Consider the following 9,667-nt stretch of genomic DNA (forward strand, 5'->3'; position numbering starts at 1 on the left):
TATATTCATCAATCAATCATTACAACATTCCTATCTTTTGATGCATGTTTTCAATGTAAGGGAACATTCATAATTGATGATAGCTAAGTTGGGATATAAGATTGAAGAATGACAACGCCTCTATTCATATGTTTATAATCCATGTATTTGTTGGGCTCTCATTCCAAATCTTTGGACATCACAAAGTCAATAATATAGCACCACCCCTGATATTTGCAGCGGAGTATTGGGCCTAATGGTCCTTGTGTGGTGTCTCATGTCCATATTTTTACTCCTTATTTTTCCTTTAAAAATTTCAATGAAATGGTAGGATTCAAGTTCAATTTCAGGGTAATAGGTACGTGCTCCAATGACAAAAAAGGGACTCGATGAAGAAAGGGAAGTGATGACATTTGTGACCATCTCGAAGGATTTGGTTTTCTCACAATGGTTCTCAGCCTCTAGCCTTCTGCTAAAGGCACCTAGTTCTGACCCTTTCAGGGATACCTATCGCCGGCTTAGTCTTTGGAGGTCAGCCAAACTCTTACTATGGACAAAGAGGGAGGGACCATATGCATAGAAAGCCAACAATATATGAAAGGATATTTTCAATTTGGTTTCATATATTTTCAATTTGGTGGTATGGGCCGTGGCTGTGTGCGGTGCCCTCTAGGTCGTGCGAGCTTTGAGATCATCCACTTTTCTAACTTTAACCCTGCCGACTTGTCCTTTTTAACACCTGAAAACACAAGGCCTTGTCTGTTCACTTTATTTTCCAGCTTCTTTGATGCTACCTGGCCATGGAAATTCCTTCAGGTTTTGTCGAAATGTTCTTACCAGAGCAGAAGATAATCGATGGCAAAGTCTTCCCTAGAATTTTTGGGCCTGATCCTTTCAAGTCTCCACGGGATGCCAGCGCTACGGCTGCTTTAATCAACGAAAACCAGCAGTTTCTTGACCAGCAGCTACACGAGCACGGTGCCATGCTCTTCAGGGGTTTCCCTTTACGATCAGCGGAGCACTTCAATCAAATAGTAGCAGGAACAGGCTGGGAACGAATGAAATACGTTGGATCAGCACCCAGGACCGAGATTTTGGAGGGCCAGCTAACAACCGCCAATGATTCCGACCCTCAAGTTAACATTCCTTTTCACCACGAAATGGCCCAGGCAAGCGCGTTGTACACAATTATACTACTTAAAACTTAGTCGATAGATGTGGCTTATGAGTAGTCTCTACATGGCGACGGAACAGTAGACAAGTTGAGAGCGAGTAGAAAGCATGTTTGTACTACACAATATTAGTAGACGTTGTTGAGAAACATGACGTAAGGTTGGTTCATACGAATTTCGAACTGCAAGCTGAGCGAAGGTTGGCCATCTAAAAAGTGATATTCTAGAAAGTAGAAAGCACGTTTGTAATTCACAATATTCGTAGACTTTGTTGAGAGACACGACGTCCGGCTGCTTATATTCGAATTTCGAACTGCAGCTCAGCGAAGGTTGGCCGGCTAAAGTGATATTCTTCTGCGAAATCAAGGCAGCAGAAGGCGGAACGACTCCCATTGTGGTGAGCCATAAGGTGACTGAGTTGATGAGACAAACCCTTCCAACATTTGTGGAGGAGTTAGAAAAGAAAGGGTGGATGTACGTAAAAGTGTTGCCATTCAACACCGATCCGTCCAACTTTGGCGGGAAAGCGTGGCCTTTGGTGTTTGGAACGGTCGATCCCCTCGAAGCCGAGAAGAGGTTTGTCGTTAATCCAAAGGTGTCTTATGAATTGTTTTGAATTTCAGGTTAACATCATAAATAAATGTTTTGAATTTGAGGTTCATTTTTGGGCCCGCAAAGGATCCTAAGGGATGGCTTGGTTTTTAGGTCCATAGTTTTGAAGCTAGTTCATTTGGTCAATTTGACCATCCAAATTGTGGTTAGTATGAGCTTTGATGTGTGTTTGTAGTGGTTTAAGAGTTTCTAATGTGTTTAGGGTTTAAGGTTTTTGTTTGCTTGTGGAGGTCCTAAATGTTCTTGTCTTTTGTTATGGAAATGCTAAATGGTTTTGTCTTTTGTTAGGTAATTCTCTCTAAAGATAGAGGATCTCTTTGTCTCTTGTATGACACCACCTTTGTATTCCACCTTTCCCCATATTCCTTCACCTTTACTTTCTTTTTCTCTTTTCCTTTCCTTCCAATTTACACCCATCGTTTTCCTTTTATAAGTTATTGCAAATATTTATGGAGCTTACACTTAGACTTATAATGTCACTCCAAAAGCGAGGGCCTTAGTGGGATCCCAACCTTGTTTGTCTTATGAATTGTTTTGAATTTAAGGTTAGCGTCATAAATTTTTGGTCATTAATAAAAAAACATACATATATGATTTTTTTTGAATTTGAGGTTACGTGCTCCTTTTGGTTCAGGGCGGCAATTGATTTTAACGCACGTGTGGAATGGCTCCCTGGTAAAAGCCTGAAATTGATGGCGGGTCCACTCAAGGCCATGAGGATTTTCAACACTCGTGGCAGTACACTACAAAAGCGAGAGACATGGTTCAATAAAATAGTCACATACTCTCCGGAGCATGCAACCCCTTCGTCTCCTTCCTCCGGCCATGATGTAGTATTTGGCGATGGCTCGCGGCTACCGACTAACGGAATCGAGGCTTGCAAGAAATTCCACGAGGAGTTGAGTGTGGACATTCCTTGGCAAGTTGGTGACATTATGATTCTCGATAACTTTGCCGTGTCTCATGGGCGACGGCCTTACAAACCACCTCGTTGCATCTTGGTGGCTCTTTGCAAATAACAAGGGATTGGGCTCTTTTAATAAAATAATTGCGAGTAGACTTGAATGCTCATGATGTGTGCTCTCGAGGGGTTCACCTCCAAAACTTTAGTGTACCACGTGCATTCAAAAGGAGGGGTATTTTAATCCCACTTTTGGAAAAAATTTAACAAGGTTACAATAATAGGAAGAGTTTTTAAATTCAACTTTAGAAAACAATCCGTTAGTTCATAAGTAAAGAGGGGTGGCTTTATCAGTGGAATATTTTTTTTTAGGGGTTTTTAAATGCCCCTTGAACGCACATGATACCTAGGATTTGTTAGTAGTGCACTCGTGGTGTTCACCTTCCAAAATTTTAGTGTACTAGGTGCATTCAAAAGGAGGGGTATTTTAGCTCCACTTTTGAAAAAATTTTATCAGGTTTACAATAACAGGAGGGGCTTTTTAATTCAACTTTTAAAAAATTTTCATTAGTTTATAAGTAAAGATGGGTGGTTTTATTGGGGAAAAAATTTTAGTCGAGGGGTTTTTTTAATACCCATTGAACGCACGTGATACCTAGGATTTCTTATTGGGACACCTCCCGAGGTTGCACTATTGTTTGGATTAGCATATATAGCACGGTCCCTTTATTGGTTTTTACACATGTCAGCTAATCATCACAATCAAATAAATCAAATGTATTGCACTACAAGAAGTTTTAATTTGAAATTCTATTTTCCCTGGGAATGAAAATGATGTTTTGTGCAAGGAGCGTCTCATAGCACATACCGAGTTGCCATTGAGATCTAATTTTTCCATATTTTGTGGCATAGTGCCTTTTTAAAAACTTTATTATATTAAATTAAGTGAGATTAGATTACATAAGCACTTGACGATAGTAACTCACTAGCTTAATAATTTATGTACTTTCAACTCTTATCATAAGGCATGGGGTAAAGAAATCAGCACAGAAGATATGGATGCTCTTAGTGTGTTATATATTCTCATCTAGGACATGGTTTCCCAAACTTTAATACTTTCCAAGTGGCATTCGTGCTGAGTTAAGTGGCATCTTAATCTATTGTATCACAAGGACATAAATGCCATACGGTGAATCTATGGTTATGTTCATGTTGTTCAACCTGAGTTTGTTTGTAGGTTGAAGAAAGCCTTGTATGGCTTGAAGCAAGCACCCAGAGCATGGTCTGACAAGATAGGACAGTATCTTGTCACTATTGGCTTTCAAATTTTCAAGGCAGATTTCTCACTTTATGTGAGAAAAACAGAGAAAGGCATTATGTTGCTTGTCATTTATGTTGATGATTTGATCATCACAAGTGATAGTGATGAAGATATCCTTCATGTGAAAATGCTATTGAAGCAGATGTTTGAGATGAAGGATTTGGGAGAGCTGCATTACTTCTTAGGCATTGAGGTGATTAGATTCACAAGTGGGATATGGCTCTTGCAGAGGCAATATGGATTGGACATGCTGTGCAAATATGGGATGACAAGCTGTAAGCCTATTTCAGCTCCTTTGGAGCAGAATGTGAAGTTGAGCGCAGATGCAGGTGAGCTTCTAGAAGACCCTCCTATGTACAGATGCATAGTAGGAAGTTTGATTTATATGACTATTACCAGGCTAGATTTGAGCTATGCTATTCGGTTGGTAAGTCAGTTTATGCAAGCTCCAAGGAAACCGCATTTAGATGTGGCTAGACACATACTGAGGTATGTGAAGTCCACATTGTAGTATGGATTGTTTTATGAGACTGGGGTTCAGATACAGTTGCATGGATACACTAATGCTGATTGGGCTGGTAGTATTTCTGATAGATGATCTACGAGTGGATATGTGTTCTCTTTTGGGAGTGCTGCAGTCACTTGGAGCAGTAAGAAACAGCCTACAGTTGCTTGTCGAGCATAGAGACTGAGTACAAGGGTGCAGCAATGGCTACATGTGAGGTAGCTTGGTTGCATAAGCTACTTTATGATATGCATCAGTCTATAGATGGGCCAGTTGTCATTTATTGTGACAACATGAGGAGTATGCACTTGGCAAATAACCTAGTCTATCATGCTAGAACAAAGCACATTGAGGTGCATTATCACTATGTGGGGAGAAGGTTCTAGTAGGTTTTATTGATCTTGTTTATGTCAGCACAAAGGATCAGGTAGCTGACATATTCATGAAGGCATTGGGCGCAAAGAAGCTGCACAAGTTCAGAGACCTGCTTGAAGTGTAGGAATTGGGATTGAGCTCGAGGGTAAGTGTTGAGATATCGAGCTCCACTCGTGATATGCCAAGGTGATCGTTGTGCATTTATGTCATCGACTTGTTAGCTGCAAATGCGGTTGGTACACCGCCCATAAATAATAGCTGGATGATAGCTATCTTTATGTACTCTAGTTAGTGGCTCAATTAGTATGCCACCTAGGTTAGCTAAGTTTGGTTTGAGACCCACATATAGGGTTCATCTATTCCTTTTGTACTAAGAGAGAGTTCTTTTGGCTTTCACAACTAAGAAGAAGAAAAATGTTTTCAACCTCCACCTTTATGTGTATTCCCCCATTGTGTATGTGAGAAAGCTACAAGTGAGATTCCTTACTTCTCTCCTACTCTCTTCACAGAACTATTATGGATAAATTTGACCAAGGTAAAAAGCATAAATATATGTGTGTGCTTGTATGTGTGGCGATAGTATAATAAAATATGGTGTGCATAGGCCCCAGGGTTGAGATGTCGGGGCATGACCATGTGCCACCCTTCCACATAAGAGGACCCATAAGGTGTGTTATACATAATCCATGGTAGTAATATTATAAAGGCATTGCTCGAGGAGACGACGAGTGAGATGATATACTATGGATGGTTCAAGGTGAAGAACTAGTGATACACTGGAACAGCTTTGATTCCAATTTTACTCATTGTGTGTTGATCGAGCTACTTGCTGCATCAGAGGTAATTAAAAGGGTGACATTCTTCCAAGGGTGGGATGATCCACAAGCTTGGGGTGAGATTTGGTGCATCTACTTGTTAATTCCTATGGATAAGCTCGTCTTGAATGATTTCTTCTCGACCTCACTACAAAGGTTTCTAGGGCTTGGGCTACAGTAATGTTTCGACCGAGGAATCCCTTTATACCTAATCAACCCTTTGTGCCACATTTTGAGCTTCAAGTTGTAATTCTTCTTGGTCTAAAGATAAACTATCAACAAGGATTGCAAGTTTATTTGGGGTTGAATGTCTTGCTCAAGTATTGAATTCTCCCCACCCTCTCCTTCTACCTATCTTGGACTACCAAGAAACTTGGGATGTTCGGATTTTAGTCTTGGTGTGATGACATCTTGGCTCCTTCAATTTGACAGAGCATACAAATCTTCGAACAAGGCTGCTGGTGTGGGTGTCAAGCTTGCTTCACAAGGGGGTGAGGTGTATTGTTATAGCAAGTCCACACCAGCAAATACTTGCAACCAAGCTGAGTACTCAGCACTCATTTTTGGGCTACAAAAGGTGCAAGAACATTGCATCAAGCAACTTGAGGTGCAAGGAGATTCTCAACTCGTGTGTGAACAAGTTAGTGGAAGGTGGAAAGTGTGGAGTGAAGGCTTGGTTCCACGACATCAACAAGCATTGGAACTTTGCCAACAATTTGAAGAGGTAAAAATTCAGCATATCCCTTGAGCTCAAAATTTAGTTGCTGATTTCTTAGCATGAGAAGCTTGTACTTCAATCATGCATGAAGCGCGTCGAAGCGCCGCTCCAACAAAGCCGCAAGCCACAAACGAGGGTGATCATTTGTAAGGAGTGCAAAGGCTGTAGTCATCATGAAACTAAGTGTTGGGCATATTTGATACGAGTTTACCAACTTGGGCAGATCATCAAAAAGGTCCTTAAGGACATTACTCAAAAGAAGGATGCCAAACCACACACCCCTTGAAGAAATAGCATGGCAACTACAAGAACTAGAAGAATCTGAAGGTGATGTGCAAGCTCTCCAACTGTTGACATTTGTCATGGCATTCTTGTTTGCCTTGATGAACAACCTCATGCAGCGCCATGTCTCTAACCCTTGCCTATAAAGAAAGATGCAATATCATGCCTCGACCAATAAGGGTTGGTCCTTTTAAGATTGTCTATGAGCTATTCTATGCTAAAGATTCTTCCCGTATAGTATTTCACAATACACCAGTCACCCCTACCCTGCCTATGTGTGCTTTGTGGATGTATTTTCACCTGATTTTCAGTTCAAGCTACCTCTTTCCATTGTTTGCTAATAGATAAGCCTCATTTTGCCTCTCTTTTCCATTTGCCAAGCATGGCTGATGTGGTTGGGTTGAGGAAAATCCAAATGAGTATCTTGTGGCCTTCAAGCGCCATTGTGTTTCTCTCAACTTTCTTACTGAAGATAGATGGTTGTTGGTTCTTTCCACATTTCTAGAGGTTTTGGCTCAAGTGTGGTACGAGAGCCAGGGACGTTTGCCAAAGCTAACCAAGGTTGACAGCAGCTATGATTGAGTATTTCAGCAAAGAAGAGAGCCGGAGAATGTGTACCTGTAGGTGGCAAACCTAAAGCAGTCAGAAGGTGAGATGGCACATCGATATGTGGATCGAGCGGCCATGCTCCTGGACTTTTTAATTGCCATGCAAGAGGACAATGCTAGATTTTAAGCTAGAATGACTCAGCATGTGCTGGGCTACCTCATAGCAGGAGCAAGTGATGAATTCTGCCTCAAGATTAAATGGGAGAATCCAGAAACCATGGTGCTAGCACATGAGATTGCTCAAAAGTTTGATAAAGTTTAGTCTGACCCCGCTTCAAAGAAGATGGTTGTCCCTATACCCTCAATTTTTGCAACAACAACCTAGGGAGTCCAACTCAGGGGCATACCCCCACCCCCCATCAAGGATGTATCCACCGCCTCCACGTCAAATGTATGGTCCTCCCTTAAATGCTTACTCTCCACAAGGTGTATATCCTCACCCTCTGCCAGGAAGATTTCCCCGGCCTCGCCCATGAGCCCCCCTCCTTCCTTCTCCCCCGGCCCCTCCTGTTAAAGAACCCAGAGTCAATGGCCTAGCCAAGGCCGTGAATGACCTTTGGCTTGAGGTGGTAGGCATCAGAAATCAATCCAATCTCCCTCCAAGAGAACGTGCCAATGTTGTGTGCTACAGGTGCCACCAGAAGGGTCATTATTGCACCGAATGTCCCAATATTCCAATGGTGAATCTTCTAAGTGGATCAGGCACCAAGGATTCAGACGTAGAGGTCCTTGTCCTCGGGAAGAGAACTTGTACCACCTCGGACCCCTCTCCAAACCATGGAATGGGCCACCCCAGGAAGAGTGGTCACCCTCGGATTTCCCTATTGGCTCAAGGCAAAAAGACTATTTAGTCATTCAAGACCTTGCTCATCAATCTTTGAGCATCACGCTTCCTCAACTAATAGCATTAAGCCCTAAGGTGAGACGTGAGCTACAACAAGGGCTCTCAACAAGGAAGAGCAAGAAGAAGGGAAAGGTATGAGATATTTCTTCTATGTCTCAAGAAGTTGATCAACACCCCCATACAGTAGATGTCATCATAGATAATTACCATGTCAAAAGTGTGTGTGTCGATGGGGGAGCTACATCTAATATCATGGTGCCCCGTTCATGAAGAAGTTGAATTTGAAATGCACAAGGAGTTCCTCCACTCAAATCAAGGTAACAAATGGTCAACCACTCGCCACTTGGGAGTTATTGAGGATTTGCCCATCACTGTCAATGGGTTGATCACCACCATCAATTTCTATGTAGTGGACATTGAAGATACAAGCAAGAGTTACCCAGCTATACTCGGGAGACTGTGGTTGAGAAAGAGTGATGCAGTCAACTATTGGAAGAGTATACACATGTTATTTGGTGCTTCAAAGGAGAAGATCCTAGTGCAACCAGGTGCCACTGAACCAAAAGAAGGAGATCAGGACAGTGATACTCTCATCCTCGGTGTTTGAATCAATGGAAGATTCAGACCGGGGGGGGAAGGAGTTCTCAAAGGAAGAAGTTTACATGATGGGGGTATCTCCAACCCTGCCACCCGCAAAAAAGGTAATAGCTAGTCCTCAACAGCTTGAATCTATGCTTTCCCTAGACCTTACTCCAAGTGAGAAAGATGAGTTCCTAGATATGTTCAAGGATTTCCCTAACCTCTTCGCAACTAGCCACCACCACCTTGGCCATGCCATAGAACACAAGATAGAGCTGAAGCCTTATGCTAAGCCAGTGGCTCAGAAGTATCAGAGACTAGGGCCCCTACAGACCGATGCTTTATGCTCAGAGTTGTAGAAGCTTGTAGAAGCTGGGTTTATTATTTCGGTTCACAATAGTGAATGGGTTTCACCAGTGGTAGTCACCCCAAAGAAAAACAACAAGTGGCAGTTATAAGAAACTCAATGCGGCCACCAAGAGGGACCATCATCCTCTGCCCTTTCAAGACCTCATTCTTGAGAAGGTAAGTAGTCATGAGATGTATACTTTCTATGATGGTTACTCTGGGTAGAATTGCCAAGGAGGATGTTCTTAAAATCACATTTGCCACACCCTGGGGGATGTTTGCATTCAAAGTAATGCCATTTGGCCTCACCAATGCTCCTGCTACCTTTGAAAGATTTATGCAAATGGTGTTTGCTCCTTTTTGGGGGTTTTCTTAGAGGTGTATCTAGATGATCTCTATATTCTGAGCATGGAAGGAGCACATCATGAAGGTTAGGTTGGCCTTCCAAAGGGTGAATGATGCAAATGGCAGCCTCAACCCTGGTAAATGCACCACTGGATCCACTCAAGGGAGGTTACTGGGACATATTGTCTCATCTGAGGCCATCAAGCTTGACCCCAAGAAGGTAGAAGCTATCCTCAAGCTCTCCCCGCCAACAACCAAACATC

At 42.3% G+C, this 9,667-nt stretch overlaps 1 pseudogene; it reads left to right on the forward strand.

The window, feature by feature from the left end:
* Positions 1-779: 779 nt before the first annotated feature.
* LOC147898354 (clavaminate synthase-like protein At3g21360 pseudogene) lies at positions 780-2,782 on the forward strand (annotated as a pseudogene).
* Positions 2,783-9,667: the final 6,885 nt, after the last annotated feature.

The sequence above is a fragment of the Dipteris shenzhenensis genome, chromosome 9 (genome assembly GCF_047967505.1).
Source record: "Dipteris shenzhenensis isolate YYH24624 ecotype China chromosome 9, Dip_SZ_1.0, whole genome shotgun sequence".
Lineage (NCBI taxonomy): Eukaryota > Viridiplantae > Streptophyta > Polypodiopsida > Gleicheniales > Dipteridaceae > Dipteris > Dipteris shenzhenensis.